The following is a 26,858-nucleotide window of genomic DNA, read 5'->3' on the forward strand; positions in this document are numbered from 1 at the left end:
AAGGAGATAGAAACTATGTGAAAAATTGGAGACTAGTTACAATTCTCATATAAGATTCAATGCAAAATAATGGCTCATAGACTAAATGCTTTGTGATAAAGGCACAAACAGGTTTTGTAGAAAGAATATACTTTCTACATAATTTGATAGCAATCTAGGAAGGGATAGCATGGGCAAAAACAAAATGAAACGATGTTTGTATGGCTTTGATAGAATTTGAAAGGAAAAGAAAGAATTGAGTGGGGCTTCCTTGACATTCTATTAAAGAAATTATACTCGGTGATATGTTTTTTCATATGGTAAAGGTTCCCTTCTAAACACCGTATATCTGAAGTGGATAAGTGGTATAAATTAATTAGAAATTACTACAAGAGACTTGTCTAGGATGCTGATTGGAGAGTTGGCATTTCCCCTGAATTGAATGATATTTGGAGTATGCCTTATACCTCTCAAACATGGTCCAAGAGATTTTATCTCAATTGGAGTTCCTATCACCCCAAAAATTCTGCCATTAAGTGGATCTTCTTTAGGAATAGATTACTCATGTCTATGAACCTTAAAATATCTGGAATGAATGCCAATGATTGTTTGTGAAACATTTCTTCTTTGACTGCTTGTTTGCCAATTACACTTGGAAACACATTCTACAAGGAAGAAAATTTTGCTGGATACTCATAACATCGGAGAATATTTGTAACATTCTTTGGCAAATATAAATATTACCATTTTTGATACATTATGGTTTGTCAAATCTATTGACACTTTATAATGTATACGGTACAAAGGAAGAAGCATTTCTTCCACAAGAAGGCAGAGATATTAGAATAACATCTTGATTATTTATTATTAATGGTCACTATTGTAACATAATGTAAATATTAGATAGTTTCTAATTTACTATTGTTTCTTTTAGAAACATTGCTTTTGTAATTCTTTAAATGATCGTTTGATCATTTCATTAATTCATTCAATATTTTACCAAAACATGGTATCAGAGCAAGAAAACACAAAAAATTGTTTTTTTCTAAAATTCCGAATGAAATTTTTAGGTTCTTTTGAAAAAAACGAATTTCTTGGGGGGGAATTTTTTTTTTTGTGTGACCTGTAACATGCGACTTTGTGTGACGGATTTATTTCGGCGTATGTTATTTTCATGATTCCAGGTACCATTTTTTTCCTCCGTCGGTTCCTGTGTCGCTCTGCGCGATTCTTTCTCTCCTGCAACGAGAATTTTTTCGGGTTTTATTGGTCGAAGGCATCTGTATTTTTCCTTCGTGGGTGTCGCTCAGCCTGCGCGACCTCCCGCAATTTTTTGTCGCATGACCTGCATTCTTCTCGTGCAACGGGCGCGTCTTCTCTGCTCACATTTTTCACAACCTGCAACAGCATTTCTTCTTTCTTATGCTGCGATCTGCATTTTTTTTTGGCACCATTTTCTGTGACGCGATTTTGCAGTTTTAACGGATCTTTTTCAGTGACAGAAATATTTTTTCTGCGACTTGGTTTTATCGACGGCTAGGGTTTCAGCTCGACCCTGCATTTTCTGCCATTTTTCATGCATACTCTGTGTGATTCAGCAGATTTTCTGGGTGTTACAGATTTGACCTAGAGTTTTTCTAAAATCCTCATATTTTTTAGTCAGAATAAATTTTAACCTACAGATTCTGTGGGTTTTTTACGAAGATTTCTGGAAATTTGTTAGAATTTTCTGGGTTTGTCAAAAATTTTAACTCAATATTCATGCCAACAGTACTTCTCGAAGTCTGTACCTAAATTTGCCTTTGTTTCTGCATTGGGATCTGTGCCTCAGATTTTGTAACTACTTTTTCGCCTCTTCAGAGTTTCTCATTTTTTGCACCTCGAAAAGCGTGCATGATGGCGTCTTTGAACAACATAATGTTAGAGGGCAAAAAGCAATTCAAAGGCAAAAATTACAACATATGGAAGCAGCGGATGATGACGATCTTTGAATATCATCGCCTTGATGATCTCTTTTTGGGTAAAGAGACTCGTCATACTGTAGTTGGAGAAGATCAAGATAAGTTTGACGAGTGCAACCGGGAAGTGGTCATGCTTATCAAACTTTCAGTTACCGATGATCAGCTGCCACAAGTGCCATCTGACAAGACAGCTGCAAAGATATGGACTATTTTGAAGGATCTCCACGAGTCATCAGATAAGAGCCATGCATTCTTCCTGAAGAACCAGCTATTTTCTATCATGATGGATGAGCATATGCCCTTACAGGAGCATCTGACAAAGATTAAGGACATTCGGGATCAGCTGGAACCCATTGGTTGGAAAATGGAGGAAAAGGATATGGTAGTTATAACCCTGGAGAGACTACCTAAATCCTATGAGCACTTTATAGAAAAGTTCAACATTACTGCAACAAATGTTGACTTGAAGTTTCCAGAGTTGTGCACCAAACTTCTGCAGTAGGACCGTTGAAAACAACAATTTGGTAGTAGTGCCTCCATCGAGCAAGCCTTTGCAGCCAAATCCTTTCACAAGGATAAAGGTAAATTTCAATCATCTCAGCAGAAAGGCCCCAGTCAGTCTCAAGATAGCTTGAAGAAGAAGAATGTTTAGTGTAACTATTGCCACAAATTTGGTCACTTGGTAAAGGACTGTCGAAATCAGATTACTTACAAACAGTAGAAGAAAGGAGGGTCTTAGCCTAATAAGGCCAATGTCGCAGAGCAGAAAGAATCTGCATTTTATGCTTTCATGGTGAAACGACCTACGAATCATGTAAAGTCTTCTACTTGGTACATAGACTCTGGTGCTTCTCGACACTTCACTCATCGGCGTGATTGGTTCACAAACTTCTCACCTTTCACCGATTCAATCATTTTTGGAGGAGGTGAAGAGTATACTGTTGTCGGCAAGGGCAATGTTAAGATTCAGTCTAGTGGGAGAAATCTCATTTTCCTCAATGTATACTACGTTCCTGGCATGGAACTGAACCTTCTCTCCGTGAACCAGATTATGCGGCATTCTCCTCAGCTTGATGTGGTAATCAGTTCACACAAGTGTTGGATTGTTGATCGTGCGACTCGCACTACTGTCGTTGTTGCTATCGAGGATCATGGTCTATACAAACTTGTGGATACGAGCGATTCTCTGGAGCATGCCTTTGCAGCTAAATCATCTTCTATCAACAGTCTCTAGCATCGATGGTACGACCACCTGAACATTCATTACCTTGCTCAGCTTGTTCGGGAGGATCTAGTTCTTGGCTTACCTGAGATTTAGACTCAAAATCAACGTGTTTGTGGAGCTTGTCAGGCTGAGAAGCAGCACAAGACACCATTCAAGAATGGTGGCTCATGGCGAGCCTCAAAGGTATTGCAGTGGTTCATGCTGATGTATGTGGTCCAATGAATACACCTTATGTTACTGGCTCTAGGTATTTCTTGCTTTTTGTTGATGATTTCAATCATAAAATGTAGGTGTACTTTCTTAGACAGAAATCAAATGTGTTTACTGTATTTCAGAAGTTTAAGGCCTTAGTAGAAAAAGAGTCAAGTTGTCCCATAGTCACTCTTAGATCAGATAACGGGGGGCAGTTTTGTTCTACTGCTTTCTCCAACTTCTTTGATACACACGACATCAAACGCCAATCAACCACACCTTACAATCCTCAACAAAACGACGTTGTTAAACGTCGAAACCACACTATAACTAAAATGGCTAGGTCAATGTTGGAACACAAAAGTGTTCCTAAGAAATTTTGGGTAGAAGCAGTATTCACTGCAGTCTATCTTCTTAATTGGTCTCCCACACAGGTTGTTAAGGGGATGACTCCCGAGGAAGCCTGTATTGGTCACAAACCTAGGATCAATCATCTAAAAGTCTTTGGATCTTTAGCATATGTTTGGATTCCAAATGCCAAGCGCTGCAAATTGGATTCCAATAGGTCAAAAACTTATGTTTACACGATACAATGACAACCATAAGGCTTACCAGTTGATTGTAGACATTGATCGTCTTATCTTCAGTCGTGATGTTGTCTTTGATGAAGAACGAGGACCTTTTCAACTCTCCTCGTCTGTGCAGAATTATGAGGATCAACCTTTGAAGGCTATTGATTTGGATGTTCGTCTTCCATTTGGTTCACCTAAAGGGAGGAATGATGCACTATCTAAATTTCCTCCAGATGATGTTGATCATCCTCCTGTTGAACCTGTTCCAATTATTCCTCCTCCATCTAATGTTGGCTCTTCTACTCTTTGGCCTAAATGGTGGGCTAAGACCATAAGTGATCTTCGTCTTGATGAGCTCATCAAAGGTAGATCTTCCAGAAACAAGAGCAAGTAGTAAAATACAGTCAAATTTGCTCTCATGGCCAATATTCATAGTATTTTTGAGCCTCAAACATATTTTGAGGCTAAAGGAATTCCTATGTGGGAAAAGGCTATGAAAGCTAAACACCAGTCTTCTGAAGAATAACACTTGGGTCATTTTTTATCTTCCTCCAGGGAAGAAGCCCATTAGCTGCAAATGGGTGTATAAAGTTAAGAACAAAGCTGACGGAACCCTTGACAAGTACAAAGCTAACAGAACCCTTGACAAGTACAAAGCTCGTCTCGTTGCTAAGGGGTTCTCATAGAAGGAAGGCATTGACTATGAGGAGACTTTTGCTCCGACAACCAAGATGAGTACCATTCGGCTTGTCCTTGCCTTAGCAGCTCAATTTGGTTGGAAAGTTTGTCGAATGGATGTTAAGAGTGCATTCCTCAACGGCGAGTTGCAGGAAGAGGTCTACATGAGGCAACCTCCAGGGTTTAAGGTTGCTAAAAAGGAACATCAAGTGTGCAAACTGGTGAAAGCACTCTATGGCCTGAAACAGGTTCCTCGGGCTTGGTACATCAAGATTGACAAGTACCTAACAGACAATGGCTTTCAGAAGAGTCCATCTGATTCTAATTTGTATGTCAAAAACACTGGTAGTGATATTCTTCTCCTTGTTGTCTATGTTGATGACCTAATTATCACTGGTAGTTACACACTTTTGATCGATCAGAACAAACAGAATTTGTGTCAATCCTTTGACATGACAGACTTGGGACTTCTACACTATTGTTTAGGTGTTGAAGTTTGGCAGACTGCAGGTAGTATCTTCATATCTCAGTCAAGTATGCTCGTGATCTGCTGGACAAGTTTTGGATGCAAAACTGCAAACTTGCATCCACACCTATGGAGAAAGGGTTGAAGCTGACAACCAAATCAGATTCACCTATGGTGAATGAATCAGCATTCAGGCAAATGGTGGGCAGTCTCCTCTACCTTACTGCTACTAGGTCTGATCTCAGTTTTGCAATGAGCTACATTTCATGCTTCATGACAACCCCAAAGGTCGATCATTGGGTAGCAGCAAAGCATGTGCTACATTATGTGAAGGGCACTTCTGATTTTGGTCTTTTGTACAGTAGAAGTCACAATCCTAGACTCACTGGTTACACAGACTCGGATTGGGCAGCTTCCGTTGATGACAAAAAAAACAACATTTGGGTATGTTTTCAGTTTGGAATCTGGTGCAAGAAGCAACGGGTAGTAGCTCTTTCCTCGACAGAAGTAGAGTATCGATGAACAGTTAAGGCAGCTTGTGTGGCAATTTGGCTTCAGAGGATTCTTCCAGACATGCAGATGTCTCGAGTAGATCCCACTCCCCTTTACTATGACAATCAAGGGGTGCTCAAACTGGCCAAGAATCCGGTCTTCCACGAGAGAACCAAGCATGTTGAACTTCATTGTCACTTCATTTGGAAGCTAGTTGACTAGGGATCAGTTCGGTTGTTGTATGTTCCGACGGCAGATCAAACAAGCAGCAGATATTCTCACCAAGTCTCTGAGCCCAGACAAGTTTGTAAAAATTAGGGGGCAACTTGGTGTAGTTGATAGATTGACAATTAAGGGAGGGTATTAGAATAATATCTTGATTATTTATTATAAATGGTCAATATTGTAACATAATGTAAATATTAGATAGTTTCTAATTTACAATTGTTTCTTTTACAAACATCGCTTTTGCAATTCTTTAAATGATTGTTTGATCATTTTATTTTTATTTTTATTTTTATTTTGTTACCCATAGGAGGTATCCCCACAACCGAGCCCAGCGCCCAACTTGCCTTACCTTGGTCTTACTTTTTGCCAAGTTGGGGTCAAGGCGGGGCGAGATAAGGCGAGACTAATCCTCCGAGGCCATGCGGAGCTCCGCAAGGGACCCACCTTGGGCGTGGCTGAGTTAACCGGGTTGGGTACCGGATGAGGCTTGATCGTTTGATCATTTCATTAATTCATTCAATAGTTTACAAAAACAAGAGATCCAACTAACTTCACAATTGAAGTCACCTTGCCTTGTGTAATTATGTGTAGGTCTCCCTTCAATGTAAGGTTCAACAGTAAGACCTATGACCTTCCTTAATACTTGATTGTTTCCTAACAAATACAAGCATAAAAAAGAGAGGATTTAGATACTAGTAGTCCTATGTCTCCTAATTGATTAGAGATGACAAAAACCCTTTTCCAGAATATGTGGAGAGTGCAATGGAATAATTTTAGGTATTAGAATTGGTTTATTTACTATGTGCAATGACAATGGTATGAGAAGCTTGATGAGATCATCAGTAATAATTAAAGACAAAAAGGTGATGCAAAAGAGAAGGTTTTGTACATTAGCATATTGAGCTCCAATAGTCTGTTATACTATGTATTCTCCACCCTTCATCTTTACACTCTTGTTGTCCCATTAAGATTCCATTCACCCTATTTGGACTTAGTTCATCCTATAGGCTAACCTCCTCGCCTACACCACCCCAAATCCCCAAATCAAACAAGAATCGGGATAATTTTCACAAAATAACCTCAAGAACAAGGAAAACAAAATAAGCAAAAATTTAGAACCATAAAAAATAGTTAAAATTAATCTCATAGTAAAATACCTAGTGCAAGAGCACCCGGGTGCATCCGCGATCAGCACCACCAAAAAAAGATAATTTATTTTAGTTTGTTTGCTTCAAGTTTTAGTTTTGGTTCATTTGGGCATCTCTCTTTTAGCTTTGCAAAGTTTGTGCTAGTTCTAATGATGGATCAAGTGACACTTGGCCTGAGGACAATATAAAACAAAGTCACTCGCATCCCAAATGAAACACACAGTCAACTTTGATACTTTTGCATAACCCTTGCTAAATATGTTATCTCCACGGCTTGGTCTGACAATACTAAGATACGATGGTGTGGACAACACTGGGTTAAATGATTAGTGGTTTAGCACTTTCACGCCACCTGTAGAAGAAGCTTTGATGTGTGTTGAATGTTGAAGGAGCTTTGGAGCTAGCATCCACGCGACATGTGTGGAAGCAGAGTCATGATATATGTGAATTGTTTGATAAAATGCCTTAAAGAGATGCAATCTCTTGGACTGCAGTGACTGTAGGATATACACAAAATAAATTTGCTGATCAGATTGTCGGACGTAGAACCAAATTCCATAGCCCCCGACAATATCCTTCCTGCCCGTTGCAAAATGGAAACATTGAAACAGGGAATGAACGACCACCAAGGCATGATGGAAAGGGAATTAGACAAGGCACGTGAACTTCAACAAAATGCCTCAACCGATATCATCTCATGGAATACGATTCAATTCCCTAGCATGGATGGAACAAGGAAAACAAACAACCAAAGGGGTCAATGAAGGGTCAAGGCATTCATTTGGCAAAGTAAAAAAATGAAACGCTACAGGAAGGGGATCGATTACAATTCAATTGTATAATGAGCAAAAATAACATAATTGCAATGAGAAGTTAAAACGAAGAGTGGACGATAGAAGTAACCCGAGGGAGGTATGGGTGATATTAACCCAAGAAGTAGACAAATTAATGTGAAAAAGAATCGATGAAGAAGAGTATGTAAATCGATGTACAATGGCAGAATGTGAGGGGTCGAGGGAGATAAAAGACACAGGATCCGCATATAAGAGAGAAGAGGTATCGACTGAGAGTGGTGTGTGGGCACTGACCTAAAGAGGCGATCCAAGAATAGTTTGACGGGCTGTGAAATGACTGTAGAGCATGGAGTGCAGCATTGAGAAGCCAGTGTAAAGGGCTTAGTTGTAAATGAATTATCTGATGATTGAGTTTGATGTAAATAGAACTGTATTTAATTGTGGCAATTCATAAACAGAGAGTCTCTGTTTCTTTTAGTGCTTTGTGTTTGAGTTTGAGGTTTCAGGCAGGAGGATTTTTTTATTTTTCTTCCTACATCAATACCTCTACGTAAAGAAACAAATCCCGATCTAACACTGGGTATTACAATGATATCATATGTGAAAACAACTATAAATAAAACCAAATATTCAATATCCTCATTTAACATGTAACGACAGAATTGTTTTAGAATGATATGAAACACACCAAACAATTGATCCGGCTGCGTGTAGATTCCCAAAATAAAGAGTCACTGAAACCATGCGAAGTAACTTACCTCAAGATTCTGCAGAAATTGCGTCGTGCTGTCAACGATGTCGATGAGAAAAAAAGACAGTTTGAAAGAGAAATATTACGAAACCCTACCAAAGAATTTTTTAAAATCTGACGAACCAAAATCAATCCTCCCTGCAGCTGCTGCTTAGAATTAGATGTAGAAATATAGGGGGTTAAGAGCTACCAAAAAATGGGACTTTTAGAGCTCCTGTAATCTTGAGCCCGAGAAAGACTTTCGAATTGTTTTACGTGAAAATATTGGTCTTCCGGTCTTCAACGAAGAGTTAAAATTTGTTTCCAGGCGTTCAACAGGTTTTTTTGTATTTACCGAGCTCCAGCGTTTTTTTGAAGTTCAATAAATACAGGCATTTGCATCTAAAGGAAGCGTAAGGGTCATGGTAGCTATAGACGGATCAAGTAGCTGTCCACTCAGTTCTAAGTTCTCGAACATCACTTTTATATTTTATTTTATTTTCCTTTATTTGTATTTTTTCCTTACTTGCAGTGATCAGTTTTATTATAAAAAAAATAGTGTTATAGGAGTAGAGGATTGGTTATTTAGAGTGATATTAGATAATACCTATTCATAGACGTTTCGTTCTAATTATTGTATGTTTCAAACATCAAAAAAATTGCACAATTTATCTAATATATATTTTTTTAAAGTAATTAGAAGTTATTGGTACATGTAGAATATTTAGTGGACTTCTAATTATCATGTTTTGGTTTTTTCAAAGATAGTAATTGGGGGGTTTAGATGGACAACAACATTTTTATTTTATTTTTATGAGGGGGTGGATGGGCAAGAACATTTTTTAATTTTTTTTTACGAGATAGGCAAGAACATAATAGTTATTAGTACATGGACAACTGTTGGATCCTTTCCCTTATGTAAAAATCAAAATATAAAATAATTGAGATATGGATATGAATGTATTTAATTTTACTTCTCTATGTCTAAATAGTTTTTAGATTTTATTTTGAGTATATGATTCAAACACTTGACTTTGAATTTTTAGTGTCCATGTTAATTGAGGACTAATAGCCTAACCTCATTCATTTTGTAACCTAGATTGTTGAATGTTATGAAGATTTACTAGTATATAGTATTGAATGGGAGTCATTCCTTCCATTGAGACACTGCTATAATGGTATACAAGATGGTATTAAAACAACAACAGATCAATTAAATGTTCAATGTGTTAAAGAGCCTAGTAAAAAGTTCCAATTTAGTATAACTTCTTATAATGAGTTCTTACAGACAGAAGAAACAAAATACCATGTGGATGACCTAACATGTCATGATGGGCATTCCTTGGATTGAGAAGCTGAAAAAATCCCCACCCGACAAAAAAAAGAAGCAAAGGAAAAAGGATTAAGGTGGACTAATGTGCAAGTCTAAAATGTGAATGTTGCACAAAAGAAGTTCATTGATAAGTTCCCTCCAAAAATGTGTGAAAGAAGTAGGGCAGTTAGCAAACATTATAGTGGAGCATCCTGCAATCAAGTCTTAACCTCACCCACATTTGATCGCATTAGTTGCTCTCACTTCCAAACAAGCTACTTTTTTCACATGGTCACACTAATAATTGCAATGTGATATCCATATTGCATTCTTGTTTGCAAAGGTTTTCTATGCATTTAACAATAAGAGGACATAATACAAAGCTATGTAAATTGGTGTATGAAAATTACCAAACAACCTTGCATTGGTATGTTGATGGCTTGTTCACTATCTTTTATGTTTGAACCTCACAATATGCAAAGTCTTGAATTTAATGCAAAATATAACATTCATGATGATTAAAAAAATAAGAGAGGCATTAGGTTTGGTTCTTGATTAGTTTGTATATTTAGAGGAGATAAAGTTTTCGAAATAATAATTATTTTTGTCAAGTAGGAGGATAGAGATTTTAAAATGCATATAGTTGTGAATTTCAATAGTTCCAAATTAATGTCATAATAGTATGAATTTTGGATCAATGATGTGGTCAATGTGTCTCACCGCGTTGTATTTAGTTCATGCTAGTGATTTATATAGACACTAAAATATTTCTCTTTAACTATTCTTTTAATACATCATTTATTAATTTTCATTTATCACATTTTGATTGATGATCATTTAATAATTATCTCTTTATCTATTTAATTAAAAAATAATTTAGTATTTAATTAAATGTAAGTCAAAATTGATTTTCAAATATTTTTTATTTTATAATTGTCCCCTCCTATTTAACCATTTAATTATGCTAAGAGGCATAACACTACAATGGCACCCACCCAGCTATTTTTTCCATGTAATTTTAATGACTAGATAGTGGATAATTTAAAAATAAGTTAAAGACTAAAATCTAAATCAAAAAGCAACTTCCTATATTTATTATGACTAGATAACAGCTAATTTAAAAATAAGTTAAAGACTAAAATCTAAATTAAAAAAGAAACTTTCTATTATTATTATTTATTAAATACAAAAAATATATGTTTAAATCTATATTTAAAAGAAACAAATCTAAATTAAAAAGCAACTTCCTATTATTATTATTATTTATTAAATATAAAAACAATTATATTTTTGAATCTAAATTTAATATGTGTTCTTGTCATAATTTTGATTGGCAACGTGTTTCTTTTTAAATTAGTTGTTAATTTAAATTTAAAATAAAGAGATATCTAATAATTAAGGGAATGAAAAGATATAGATGAAGTAAAAATAAAATAGAGATATTATGAAGACCAAATATGTTCAATGTCAGTTTTTTCAATTATTAATTATGTATTTTTGAGTTGTGATCGAGATGCATTTCTTACTACTGAGGACAATAGTGACAACAACTAAATTACAGGGGGAGAAATGTGTTGAACACTTTTGGATGCTGAGAGGGGGGGTGAATCAACATATATTAAAACTTAACCATTCATTCAACATTCATTTAAACTATCATATGATCAAAAGTAAACAATTGAAAACAAAAGAAAATTCACATAAGGACACCAACTGTTGGCATTACAACAAATTGGGATATTATTGGCATTACAATAAGTTTGATGGTTGATGATATTGAGAAGGTTGTTGGAGATGAATGATATAATTGATAAAGGATGATTACTGTCTTAATATTATTATTTTGTCATTGATGTCAAGCAATTGATTTTCTAATTCAGTATGATGTTGCCATATCTTAAAATGTATGTTTTGATGAGTATAAAGATGTCAGTAATTGATATAGAAAGAATGTGAAAATGAAGGGGAGCAATAAGTTATTCAATCGGCAACTATTACCGAGTTTGATAGTGATGAGATTATGATGTTTTGATTGTTTTGATATCCTATATATATGTATTCAAGACTGAACTAGAAGGGGAAAAGATTTCATGAAATAAAATGAGTAAAGGTTTGATACTATTATATTTTACCGAGCAAGGAGCTAGTCGGTAAACTCCTAGGTTACCGATGTTGGTTAATGAATGAAAAAGTCACCGAGAAGAGAATGTCCACCGAGTAAAGTTCAGTGTTAACCGAGTATCAACCAAGCAGTAACAGAATGCATTAAATAAAGTGTATACATTATTTAATGAAGGATGCCAATGAGCTGGAGGTTTATTGAAGATAGGAATGTCGTGCAAGAAGTTTGTTAAGGATCAACGACAATTAAAATTCAAGAGTAAGATCTACAACATAGATTGAACGGTCCTAACCGAGCACAAGTACCAAGGAATGATACAAGTTTCAAGGCAAGATAAAACATTTTTCAGATTGAAGGATACAATGAACCTAGTCAAGTTTGAAGATCTGATGGCTAAGATTAATCATGGGAAATGTGATTAAGGAGATTAAGCGGTTGGGAATTGCTTATAAATAAAGAGTAGTTGAAGAACAAGAGCGCGAGCAAACTGAAGCACAGTGATGCTACAGAGGTGATTACCGAGTACAGAAGATTGAAGATCTGATTGAAGAATAGATTGAGAAGCCCAACAAGGAGAAAGATAAGTCTTATGACAAGATTATCTTGAGCATGTTGAGCACATAGAATCTGCTTTAACATTTTAGATGTGAAGTTGCATATATATTTTATTACTGTTATTTATGTTTGCAAGTGACAGGAAATCTCTTAACCGAGTAGACTTAACAGTCTTATTTGTAAAACCTCTTGGAAGGTAACATTTTGAATGAGTGTTTGAAATCCTTTGACAAGGTCACTTCTAACAAAGTGAATATTCTAACAGATCTAAGGAAAATCCCTTAACCGGGTCACATCTAGCAATGTGTATGTAATCTTTAACAGGATTTGCTTTTAACCAAACATACTCTAGAAGAGTATATTTTCTTGTGGGTCTGAAATCCCACAGTGGTTTTTCCCTATTAGGGTTTCCACGTTAAATCTGGTGTCAAATGTGATTAATGTTTCATGTTTATCTATTTATGAGTTTGAATGATTTACAGTCATAAGTTGGATATCAAGTAAATGGTACCGAGGTTGAATCTGATTGGAAAAATAACAATTAAGGTTATCTGATTCACCCCCCCTCTCATCTAACTAACAATTGGTATCAGAGTTTGGACTCCGGAAGAAAAAGTTTAAAGGAACTTGAGGCAAGATCCAAAGATGTATAAAAGGGATGCACCAAAGCTGAACAAGTCAAGTTTCACCACATGGCAGAAAAGGATGAAGCAGCACTTATCAGGAATTGGAGAATATGCAACATATTATCTGGAGAATGATTACAGTGCACCTAGCACCTACCCTATGACAATGGAAGAAATAAAGGCAAAGAAAGAACACATTCAAGCAATGATAGAAATCACATCAGCTTTGACCAACTCAGAGTTTAATAATCTAGAAGGTTGTAATGATGCCAAAGCAATGTGGAATAAGCTCACATCTGTGTATGATGGAGATGAACATGTTCAAAGAGAAAAAGCAAACAGTCTAAGAGGACAACTTGAATCGATGAGAATGAATGAAGGTGAGAACATAATCCAATATAGTACAAGGTTAAAGGAAACTGTCAATCAAATCAAAGGAGTAGGAGGAACTATTGAAGAAAAGGATGTAACAAGTAAGTTGTTGAGAACACTTCTACCTGCTTATGCCATTAGAGTCTCTACAATAAATGAATTGAGGTCTGTACCAAACATGCCAGTCTCCTTGGATGCTACTATCGGTAAGCTACATGCTTTTGAGTTAAGTAATTTTGATAACAGTGGGTCTTCGGTAAACAAAGTTGAATCTACATTCAATTCTTTTCATCTCAGTGAATCTGAAGATTACAATGATAGAATGACTAAGTATGCTGAAGGAAATCACAATGGAGCAAGTGAGAGATTTCGCAAAAACATGGAAGAAGTACACAAACTATATGAGGAAATCAGAAAGAAAGAAGAGTTTGAAGCATTATTGGCTAGAAGGTTACCGAGAGGAAAAGGTAAGTATAAAGGGAAGTTACCTTTAAAATGTTTTAACTGTGATAAAATTGGACATATGGCTTCTAATTGTCCTGAAAAAGATGATGAAAAGAAAGATTACCGAGATGACAGACAGAAAGACAACCAATACAGAAGACATCGAGACTTCAAAAGGAGAGAAAGAAAGACATGCCTAGTAGCTGATGAGGAATCCAATAGTGATAAATCTGATGAGACTGAGACTGAGGAAGTTGTATATGTGGTTATCAAAGATGGATCAGATGAAGAAAGGTATGAAGAAATAGCCTTAATATCACACATAAATAAAAATGATTCTTGGATCATAGATAGTGGATGCTCACATCACATGACAGGTGATAAACACAAGTTTGTTAAATTAGAAGATTATGATGGAGGTTATGTAAGATTTGGTAATGATGCACCATGTCCTGTGAAAGGTAAAGGTTCTATTACACTTCTTGACAATGCTAAATGTGATGATGTATATTGGGTTGAAGGTCTGAAATACAATTTGTTGAGTGTAGCACGACTAAATAATACATGATACTGAATAGAATTTCATAAAGGAATTGTCAAAGTTCATGACAAACATGGAAAGTTGGCTGCTACCAGGACTCAAACAAGAGGTAATACATTTCACCTTGACTCAACTAGGAACAATTGTCTGTATGCAAAAATAGAAGATACCTGGTTATGGCATAAAAGGTTTTGTCATGTAAATTTTGATAATCTGATCAAAATAAGTAAGAAGCATCATGTAAGAGGTCTACCGAGCTTGGAAAAACCTGAGAATGCAATATGCCGAGGATGCCAGATGGGTAAGATGACAAAATCAAGCTTTACAAGTAAGTCTTACACTTCTAAAGGAATTTTAGATCTTGTACACACTGATCTTTGTGGTCCTATGAAAGTTCAAAGTTACTATGGTGATAAATACTTCATATTATTTGTGGATGATTACTCAAGGATGATGTCAGTTATGCTTCTAAAAGAGAAATCAGAAGCTTTTCAAATGTTCAAATGGTATAAGGCAAGAGTTGAAAAAGAAACAGGAAGACAGTTGAAATGTCTTAGATCTGATAGAGGAAGAGAATTTATTTTTGATGAATTTAACTTATATTGCAATGATCATGGTATAAAGAGACAAGTGTCAGCACCAAGGACACCACAGCAAAATGGAATAGCTGAAAAAAGAAACAGATCAATTGTAGATTGTGCCAGAACTTTGATGATTGAAAAGAGTGTACCTCAAATATTTTGGAGAGAAGCAATAAGCACTGCAGTTTACACCTTGAACCGAGTACAACTGAAGAAAGGAACTATGAAGACACCTTATGAAATCTGGTATGACAAGAAACCAAATGTAAGTTATTTTAAAATATTTGGAAGTAGATGTTATGTTCACAAAGATGATAGAAATGGAAAATTTGATCAGAAAAGCAAGGAAGGAACATTTCTTGGTTATCCCTCTAGGAGTAAAGCATTTAAATGTCTGATCAAATCATCTAACAAAATTGTGGAAAGTGCAAATGTGAAAATTGATGAATTTGCAAAAAGGAATGATGAAGGAAACTCCAAAGAACCAGAAGATTATGAAGAGTTTGTCTATGTACAACCGACCAGTTTTACCGAGAAAGCCAATGAAGAAATAATCAGTTACTGAGTGATGAAGAAGATCATCCAAAGCCTACCGAGCCTATTTTAGCAAAATATGTCAGAAGAAATCATGCATCAAGTCAGATTATAGGAGATAAGGATGCTTCAGTAATAACAAGGAACAAACTGAGACACAACACATGTCTAATATCTGAAATTGAACCGAGGATAGTAAGAGAAGCATTAAGCAATGAAGATTGGGTGAATGCTAAGATAGAAGAGATTGATCAAATCAAGAAAAATGAAACATGGACACTAGTTCCAAGACCAGAAGAGAAAAATGTAATCGGTACAAAGTGGATTTTCAGGAATAAGCTAAATGAAAAAGACGAGGTCATTCGGAATAAAGCAAGGCTAGTTTGCAAAGGTTATGCTCAAGAAGAAGGAATAGACTATGGAGAAACTTTTTCACCTGTAGCAAGACTTGAAGGAGTAAGAACATTGTTGGCATATGCTGCTTACACAAATTTGAAGGTATATCAAATGGATGTTAAATCTACATTTTTGAATGGTATAATAGAAGAAGAAGTCTATATTGAACAACCTGAAGGATTTATTGAAGAGAAGGATAGAGATTAGGTATGTAAGTTGAACAAAGCTCTATATGGTCTAAAGCAAGCACCTAGAGCATGGTATGAAAGGTTGCACTCTTACTTATTAAAGATTGGATTTATAAGGACTAGTGAGAACATCAACATGTATATGAAGAATGATGAGAAAGGAATATTGATGTCAGCCATATTTGTTGATGATATTATTTTTTGTGGAAATGATTCTTTATGTAAGAACTTTGGAAATGAAATGTGCAAAGAATTTGAGATGTCATTAATTGGTTAGATAAAGTATTTTATAGGTTTACAAATTCTGCAAATGAAAAATGGGATTTTTATTACTCAATCCAAGTATATAAAGGAAATCTTGAAGAAATTTGGAATGGAGGATTCTAAACCTGTAAGTACTCCTATGACTACTAATTGTAAACTATCAAAGAATGATGAATCTGCATCTGTTGATGAGACACTTTACCGATCTATGATTGGAAAGTTGCAATATGTAGTTCACAACAAACCTGATATTGCACATGCAATAGGTATAGCTGCAAGATTTTCTGCAAATCCCAAAGAAACTCATACGTCAACAGTTAAGAGAATTTTCAGATATTTGAGAGGCACTGAAGATTATGGTCTACTATATGAAAAGAGGAATGATTTTGACTTAAAAGTCTATACTGATGCTGACTAGGCAGGCAATATTGATGACAGAAAAAGCACAAGCGGTGGAGCTTTCTTTTTGGGAGAAAGACTAGTAAGTTGGCTTAGCAAGAAACAAGGATGCATTTCACAGTCAACAACTGAAGTTGAATATGTCACTGCAACATTGAATTGTACCAATATAGCATGGATCAAACAACTGTTGGAAGGAATGAATGAGACAGTTACCGGGCCAGTAACTATATTTTGTGATAATACAAGTGCTATTAACATTTCAAAAAATCTAGTAATGCACTCTAAGACAAAACATATCTCTATAAAGTATCATTATCTTAGAGAAGAAGTTAAAGAAAAGAATGTTGCACTGGAATATGTTAGCACAAAGGAACAAAACACAAACATCTTCACAAAGACACTGCCAAGGGACACTTATGAGTATCTCATAAGTAAGTTAGGGGTCCTACCCCTATCTAGCACTCACTGACAGAGTTTGGTGACAACATCAATTCTATGACTCCAAAGAATACTATTTGTAAGTTGGTGCTGATTTACACACTTCAGAAGGATGTCTAAAGTTGTGCATGATATAGTGAATGAAGACAAGTTGCTCTGACCGAGATACATTTGTATATGTTTTAATTGCCAGGAAATTACTTCACAGAGGGAGTAATTATGGATCAGTCTTCCTTTAGGCATTGTTGTCAAAGGGGGAGAAGATTATCAAATAGGAAAAGGTTACAATAGAGAGATTATTGTTTACAGTTCAAGGATAACAGGAGAAGATTAAAGAGATTGGAATAAATCAAGTTGGTATTGCCATCAATGCCAAAGGGGGAGATTGTTGGCATTACAATAATCTGGGAGATTGTTGGCATTACAATAAGTTTGATGGTTGATGATATTGAGAAGGTTGTTGGAGATGAATGATATAATTGATAAAGGATGATTACTGTCTTAATATTATTATTTTGTCATTGATGTCAAGCAATTGATTTTCTAATTCAGTATGATGTTGCCATATCTTAAAATGTATGTTTTGATGAGTATAAAGATGTCAATAATTGATACAGAAAGAATGTGAAAATGAAGGGGAGCAATAAGTTATTCAATCGGCAACTATTACCGAGTTTGATAGTGATGAGATTATGATGTTTTGATTGTTTTGATATCCTATATATATGTATTCAAGACTGAACTAGAAGGGGAAAAGATTTCATGAAATAAAATGAGTAAAGGTTTGATACTATTCTATTTTACCGAGCAAGGAGCTAGTCGGTAAACTCCAAGGTTACCGATGTCGGTTAATGAATGAAAAAGTCATCGAGAAGAGACTGTCTACTGAGTAAAGTTCAGTGTTAACCGAGTATCAACCAAGCAGTAACATAATGCATTAAATAAAGTGTATACATTATTTAATGAATGATGCCAATGAGCTAGAGGTTTATTGAAGATAGGAATGTCGTGCAAGAAGTTTGTTAAGGATCAACGACAATTAAAATTCAAGAGTAAGATCTACAACATAGATTGAACAGTCCTAACTGAGCACAAGTACCAAGGAAGGATACAAGTTTCAAGGCAAGATAAAACATTTTTTAGATTGAAGGATACAATGAACCTAGTCAAGTTTGAAGATCTGATGGCTAAGATTAATCATGGGAAATGTGATTAAGGAGATTAAGCGGTTGGGAATTGCTTATAAATAAAGAGTAGTTGAAGAACAAGAGCGCGGGCAAACTGAAGCACAGTGATGCTACAGAGGTGATTATCGAGTACAGAAGATTGAAGATCTGATTGACGAATAGATTGAGAAGCCCAACAAGGAGAAAGATAAGTCTTATGACAAGATTATCTTGAGCATATTGAGCACATAGAATCTGCTTTAACATTTTAGATGTGAAGTTGCAGATATATTTTATTACTGTTATTTATGTTTGCAAGTGACATGAAATCTCTTAATCGAGTAGACTTAACAGTCTTATTTGTAAAACCTCTAGGAAGGTAACATTCTGAATGAGTGTTTGAAATCCTTTGACAAGGTCACTTCTAAAAAAGTGAAGATTCTAACAGATCTTAGGGAAATCCCTTAACCGGGTCACATCTAGCAATGTGTATGTAATCTTTAATAGGATTTGCTTTTAACCAAGCATACTCTAGAAGAGTATATTTTCTTGTGGGTCTGAAATCCCACAGTGGTTTTCCCCTATTAGGGTTTCCACATTAAATCTGGTGTCAAATGTGATTAATGTTCAATGTTTATCTATTTATGAGTTTGAATGATTTACAGTCATAAGTTGCATATCAAGTAAATGCTATCGAGGTTGAATCTGATTGGAAAAATAACAATTGAGGTTATCTGATTGACCCCCCCCCCTCTCATCTAAATAACACCAACATGGAAAACCCAATGAGGGAAAAACCACGATGAAAACTATCTCACTATATGAAAATTGATTACAAAGTTTTAGGCTCTAAGACAAGGAAGATCACTGCTCCTAATCTGGACTTGCATGCCAAGGCACACAACCTTAGGAAAAGATATAATGGATATGAAAAACACTAAAGATCAATCCTTTAAGTTAAGATATAATAGATCTAATAACAAAGAGTAATTATTGTTGAACTAAGTAGAAGCACATCCTCTGAAATGTTAATTATAGTTCACGGTGTTAAGCATCTGAAACTAAATTCATCATTGCTCATCTGTAATGGAGCACCTTCACAATCACACCATACACCATATACAACTTCACAATCAACTCATGCATGCACACACCATCCTCCAAAATATCTAATCCTTTATATATCATCCACACAAAGAAAATACATCAATTAGGTTGGCCTAAATAGATGTAATGTGTAGAGTATAAACAGACAGGCCAAAATACTCTCCAAAGTAATACAAAAGGGAAACAATATGTGTGAAGAATCACACCATTTCAACACACCTTCCTATTACTCCCAAATCATTAACGTCAACTCCGCACACTACCACACAGACCAAAAATACTCAAGTCGGTTTTAGAGGATAGAATTGATAATGCAACCTATTCAAATATTCTCAAAATACAACATAAACCTCCACAAAAGTTGTGGATGTACAACATAGTACATCACATAACATTCACAAAACTACATTAGAGAAACACAACACCAAAAACATTAGGAAACTAAGGAATACAAAGAATTCCTGGAAATAGGTACATTGCTACTATAGAACTGACACTTAGACCAACACCAAATCAGATGTGGATCAAATGAGAACATGAGACCTTGGATATAATATTCTTTTACATCCACCAACATCATATTACAACCACAAACAAAAGATGAAACAATGCGACACAAAGTGGACCAGAAAGATAAACCTAGCATATTCAATGAAATAATCACACTTAGTCAAAATCTACTACAGACACTTGAATTTATCTTCAATACTCTGAAATGGCCATAATACAAATGGATATATCATCTAGTGTCACCTTCGTCAATCTCCATAGATCAATATGAACCTTTGAGTAGACACTTGATATAACACCATTGATTATAAACTTCTAGACCATTTTCCAGACCTTGGTTGACATCAATGACAACATAAAAACATATTTGCAATAATCTCCCCCTTTTTCATTGATGGCAACACTTGCGCAACCACCAAAACACTAGTATATCTCTCCCAAACACCACTATACATCTCCCCCTTTGACATCAGGGACAAAGGGCAACTCCACCTCATTGTACAAAATCATTCTCTCTGCAAAATTTCTCCCCCTATCTATAACAACTCCCCCTTAGGGTATGAATAAAAATGAAAGCTCAAAACTGTACTCTAATAATCTTTTACTCATCCTCATATAACTGTATAGGAACAAAATGTCTTATCGGTAAAATCTAAGGAGCTTGCATAGTCGGGGGCATGATGCCCTTGTGAACGAACTTTAGTTGAGACCAAGTGGTCTTCCAATCTTCTTTTGCAGAGGCTAAAATGTTGTACTGAATTTCAATCTTCAAAAGATGACCCTCTACGTTGCTACAACTATATGGAACCTTTACTACCTCACCGAACTTTTGAGAGTCTTCAAGAAGTCTCACCATGCTGGTGAGTTGTAAGTCCACAATACCTCTCAAATGACTGAACTATTTGTTGTTATATGGAGCCTAATCAAACTTGAAGGTTAAATTTTCCCTACTTCTATCGACACAGTTTCCCCCCATATTTTTCGACGAGGGTTTGGGGGCAGCGCACCCAAGGTAGGGTCAAGGGGCAGCGCCCCTTAGCCAGGCCAAAAAGACTTATTATTATTTTATAAAGGCATCGGGTGTTATTTTTCTATTGGTTGACATGTTGTAACTCTAATTTTGTAACCGACATAAGTCTTGATAAAAGGCTAAGGGTTAGGAGTTTTCGATAGAGTATTTTATAGCATTTTATAGCATTTTACAGCGGTATTGAGTTGCAAGGGATTGTTGGTTGTAATCGGTTTTGATTTATTGGATAATAATATTTGACTCTCTGTTTGGTGGATGTAGCCTGAGATTGGGTGAACCACGTTAAATATTGTCAAGCATCGTTGTTATTATTTCTGTGTTTTTCATTCTTGTGTTAATATTTATCTACATATAATTGATATTTTTCGCATGCAATTCCTAACATTGTTTCTTAATCTTATCCTTCTGATTAGTCAATAGATTTAATTGCATGTACAAATTTTCTATCCAAAGCCTTCCGTTACCATTGACATCCTTCTTCAAGTCTATATTACTAGATAATTATAAAAAAATTATCATATGATATCTATTTGTTCCTTAATATCTTTAGCAATGTAACATTATAAATTATATCCGCATACAATTTCATCCTCACTTAGACCTCACCTTAGTGCTTTGACTTTTGATGCCTGATGGCTATTCTAATTCTACTCACACCCCCTGCAATCTTGCATTTCCATCTTCTTCCCTACCTTCCCTCCAAGAATGAGTCTTGATTGTTAGGACCAAGGTGTTGGGCACCTTGGTCCTCTTAATTAGGGCCCATTTTTGGTCTTCATAATGGTCATCTTAGATGACCAGGAAATTTGATCTCTTATCGGCCTACTCCAAAAATTCAATTAGTTTTCAGCCAGTCAAGTATAAAAGGAGGTCTACCCCTCTCATTTGAAACCTAATCTTCTAAGTGCCTCATTCAAGATCCTAAATTCAATTCAAGTGAGCAAGCAATTAGACATTCATCAAGCATTGGAGAAGAAGTGAAGTCAAGTTTATGCATTCAAGATGGCACCCAGGATTAACCTTATTTGAAGACATTCTATATGAAACCTTAAAACCCTTGTATGAGGATTCAAGCAAGCTTCAACAAGGTATACATTTCAATTACAAGCATTTCATTTCAGATCTGGGTCTTTCCCTCAAAAGGAAAGCATCTTTCTATAATTTCTATTTCAATTACTATTTCAATTTCAAGGTTAATTCCTAAATTGAGGTTTGACCTAAGGCAAAACCCTATCCACAACATCTTTCTTATCTTTCTGTGTGCAGGGAATAAGCTTGGGAGCTCTGCTCAGGGATTTCGATAAAGTTGTCAGCAATGAACAAGTTCAGCTTTTGATGAAGCGAAATTTAGAGGACCAAGCAAAATTTGTACTACCTGGTCCTGAAAAATAAGGCCAAACTTCTGGGAACAAGTTCTAAACATCTTCTTTTGCCCAGATCTTAATTTATGGCTCCATGGGATATCTGTAGCAGTTTGTTTTTGCCAAGTTGCTTTAGTTATTCATTATTATATCCTAATTTCATAATTACCTTCCAATTTCAACTAAGAAATAGGGTAACTAACAATAACCAGTGAATCTAATCATAATTTTAGCCCTTTTCCTTATTTGGATTGTGGCTAGATCTATTGGATTCACCCCTCTTTTAATGTTTGGTTAATTTGGATAGTTAGTGGTTTTATTATTGTAATTGGTGAAACCTTGATTCCAAATTACATTGGTCAATACAAGTAGATTTAGGCCACTGGTGACAAAACCTATATGTTGCCACTACATCCTTTATGCTCTTTTTAAAAAAATTATACTATCTTGTAGCCTGATATGTGTTGTTGCACATCTATATACTTACTCTCTCGATCTACATGTAACGTCATAAAACCATGACCTTGCAATTTTTGACCTCATTTGGGTCTTCACATTGGCAAAGCAAATCCCCAAGCCTGATTGGAGACTCAAGACATGCTTGCACCTCTCGAAACATGCATTTCTTCACATCTTGCACTTTCCTCCTGCACTTCATGTCCTGTATTAGGGTAGGACAGGGACGTGGTGCCCTTATCCTTGCCCTATTTTGGGCCCTCTCCACTCAAATCCTGCATTGGTCTTGTCAATGGGAAGCAGGAAAAGGTTTTCTATGTTGGCCTAAGATGAAAAATCAGTGATATACCCTAATTGACAAGTACATAAGATGCATTTTCCCCTCTCATTTGGATAAGTTGGATGAGTACAAGATAGGTTCAATAAGCAAAAAATGGACAAACAAGTGGAAATTGTGATGCTAAGCAAAATTGCATTCAAGCATTGAGCATCTCAAATCTCCTTTCAAGGCTAGGTGTTGCATTCAAGTCAAGGATTCAACCATTGAAGAGGAGATCCCTATCAACATTCGAAGCATTCAATTCTACATATCGTTTCAAACAACTCTATCAACATTTCAATTGCATCCTCTCTTCAAGTTAATTCTATTTCACTCATTTACTTTCATTTACTTGCAAGTACTTTTCATCATTTGGTTAATTCCAAAACTAAGGTTTGACTTGAAGGCAAACCCCCAATCCCAACAACATTTCCTCTCTTTTCTATGTGTAGGTTGTAGGTGTGGTATTTGCATATTTAAGCTTCATTTTTAGAGACAGAAAAACCCTTTTTGGCGAGTGGATTTTTCGGAGGACCGAGTACTCTTTCAACACGATCCTGACAACTTTCGCTCAAATATACAGGGGAGCTTTGTCTCGACATTTTACTGCTAATTCCAGGTGCACAACTTCATCCCGCATTTCTGTCTCAAGTTATAATCATTTCTTTGTTGTCTTTACACTTAGTCTCAATTCACTTAATTCATCCTATCCATTCTAAAAGAGGGGTTACTTTTACTTTCCAAATTTATTACCAATTCACTTGGCATTCAGTCTCTCTCCATTAATATTGGATCTAGTGAGTTCAACCCCCCTCTTTTAAATGTAATGCGTGAAATAGGTTGAAGATGGATCCTTTGTGAAACTTTCACTCCATTCTCGAGGAGGGTAAAGAATTACACTTGATCCCCTCCTCCCATTTTTGCCATTAAATTTTGGTGAACACGATGTCTTACATTCTTGACATTTCACATTATTGCATATTTTTCATTTACAAGTTTAATTTTCTTACAGAACTTAGTGGTTAATTCATTCAAAACCCTAGTTGTTAAAAGTGGAATTGAACTTGTGTTTTGCAAAAAAAATCTATTGTTTTAGATTTGAAAATTGCATTAAATTCAATTTCTTATTTGTCCTATTCAATTTGCAAATCAATTTTACAAAATTAAGTGGTTAATGGTTAAAACCCTAATTTTCAAAAATTAACTTGAATTTGTGCAAACATTGGATTTATATTTCAGATTTAGAACTATTTTCAGTTTTGTTTTCTTGCCTAATATTCAAATTTTCAACTTCCCTCCCTTTTCCAAAATTCAAAATTTAAAAATTCAGTGGTTAGGTCCTAAAACCCTAATTTTCAAATTCACTTGGATTTTGTATAAAATTCAATCAAATTCAACCAATTTCAGTTTTCAAAACATTATCCAAGGTGGCCTTATCCATTAGGTTTGACCTTTTTCAAATTTGCAATTCAATTTCTTATCTTTTTTCAAAACCCTAATAGGGTCTTATTTTCACATTCAAACCTTCATTTCACATATCTAAACTACGTAAAATCAACCATTTTTTTACATTAGCTTTAAAATCATCATAGCTTTCATCCCTGAAAAAATTCCGAAAAAGTTGGGCGGACTGTGTGCAACTTCAACATGGTCTCTGGCTTTTTTCCCAAAATTTCAGGAGACTGTTATACTGTATTTAATTGCTTAAATCCATAAAACTGGCTGATTTTGTCAAATTTTGATCCCTCTAAAATTAAAAATACTTCACAAATTCAACATCACAACTTTCAAGAATTTTTTTAAAATTAAGTGGTTAATTTTAATCTGCCCTGATTTTCATAATTTTGTCAATTTTAATTTTAAAGTTAAGTGGTATCCCATAGGCCCTAATTTTAAAATTTTAAATCATTATTTTGGAAATTGTGTCATTTCTTCTTTCAACAAAGTTCAAATTGTATAATCATCACTTGTGCATTATTCAATTTTGCAAACTTTGTTCCCCAAGTTCAAAACTCAAATTCAAATTTTCCCTCTAGTGCATGAGTTTTACCACTATTAGTCCTACCTCTACTATCCCCATTAGACGAAGCATTAGAATTAAGGCTTCCCCAGGTTTAATTCACGAAGAGATGGAGCCTAATTTGGGTGACTTATTCAATGAGAATAATGCTAATTATTCTCATCCTAATAACATCCATGTTTACCCAATTGATGATTCCAATGATGAAGAAGAAGGTTTGAATAGAGTTTCCATAGATCAACTTTAAAAATTAGACAATCAATTTGACAACTTTAAACAATGGATGTCCCAAAAATATCCTAGTAGTGAAGCTCTTCCTTTAATTGAATGTCTAAAACACATGATTTAAAGTGATAAGAATGGAATTGATATATTGTGTGGCATTGCCCATATTGTAGATTCTAATGTCATGCCTATAAAGATTTGTGCTGAGAACTTAGATTATTCACAACTTCCTACACAAATCAATCATTCTATTCCTTTGACCACTTCAATGACTAGCATTCCTACTTTCACTTCAAACATCATGGCTACATCAACTCAAAAAGTCATACCTACAACCATTAGTCATGGGGCAATCTCTCTTCTTCATTAAATCCTCCATCTTTATCTATGCCTTCCATGAGTATTCATATTGTCTCTCAACCACTTAATGTGACACAAGGGGGCAATTTATTCAATCATTCTATACCTCCTTTTAGTGTTACATTTCCTACTCAATCGTCACCTATGCCTACTTACCATAGTGTTCCACCACCCTATTCTCAATTAATGCCTTCTTTCAATAACATCACACCACCTTCTCAATCAAACATGTCTAACATAAATTCTTCAACTGAAGTAACCATTAATAATCTTGCTCAAATTGTGTCATCATTGCAACAACAAATTGCTTCTATGAGTCAATCCAAGTTTAGTGTGCCCACATTTGATGTTGCGAGCCCACTTTCTCTTGAATTTGTTAGAGTTGTCCCTCCTAAACATGTTGAAGTCCCTCATTTGGAACTTTATAATGGAAAAGGTGATCCTTTAACACATGTCAAAACATTTCAAACTTTTTGTACTGACTTTGCATATGATCAAAGATTACTTACCAAGTTGTTTACTAGAACACTAAGAGATAAGGCTTTACAATGGTATTTCTCTTTGCCTTCCTATTCTATTACTTCTTTTCAACAATTAGCAAATGCTTTTATTCAACAATTTCAAAACAACATAGGTCCTAAAATCACTTTGACCGATTTAATACATTGTAAACAAGGTGTTAAAGAAAAAGTGATTGATTTCATTGGTAGATATAAGCATTTGTATTCTCAAATTTATTTTTTAGATCCTGATAATGATATTCAAAGAATTTTCATTTTTAATTTGCAAAAATAAATTAGGGACAAACTTCTCCTTTATGAGTTTACTTCCTTTCCGCAGTTGTGCGCAACACTTCACAATTATCAACTAACTGTGAGTCAACTGGAGCAATCTACTCTTATGGCTTCGAGTGATAAGGGCGAGAGTGCTCAACAACCATTTGTGAAGTTCAAACCGAATAAAGGCTTCATCAAATTTAATGACACCATCAACAACAACAATGTGAATGCTACAACAGGTGTGCCTCCTATTTCTAAAATTTTCAGAAGAGAAAGACAATTTAC

General features: G+C 35.3%; 1 protein-coding gene across 1 annotated transcript in view; it reads right to left on the reverse strand.

The window, feature by feature from the left end:
- The window catches only part of LOC131029500 (transcription initiation factor IIF subunit alpha), a 48,157-nt gene extending 39,239 nt beyond the window's left edge, over positions 1–8,918 (reverse strand). The window contains exon 1 of the mRNA XM_057960008.2: positions 8,494–8,918. The gene's annotated coding sequence lies outside the window, so the exon portion shown is untranslated. The remainder of the gene's footprint in view (positions 1–8,493) is intronic.
- Positions 8,919–26,858: the final 17,940 nt, after the last annotated feature.

The sequence above is a fragment of the Cryptomeria japonica genome, chromosome 10 (genome assembly GCF_030272615.1).
Source record: "Cryptomeria japonica chromosome 10, Sugi_1.0, whole genome shotgun sequence".
NCBI lineage: Eukaryota > Viridiplantae > Streptophyta > Pinopsida > Cupressales > Cupressaceae > Cryptomeria > Cryptomeria japonica.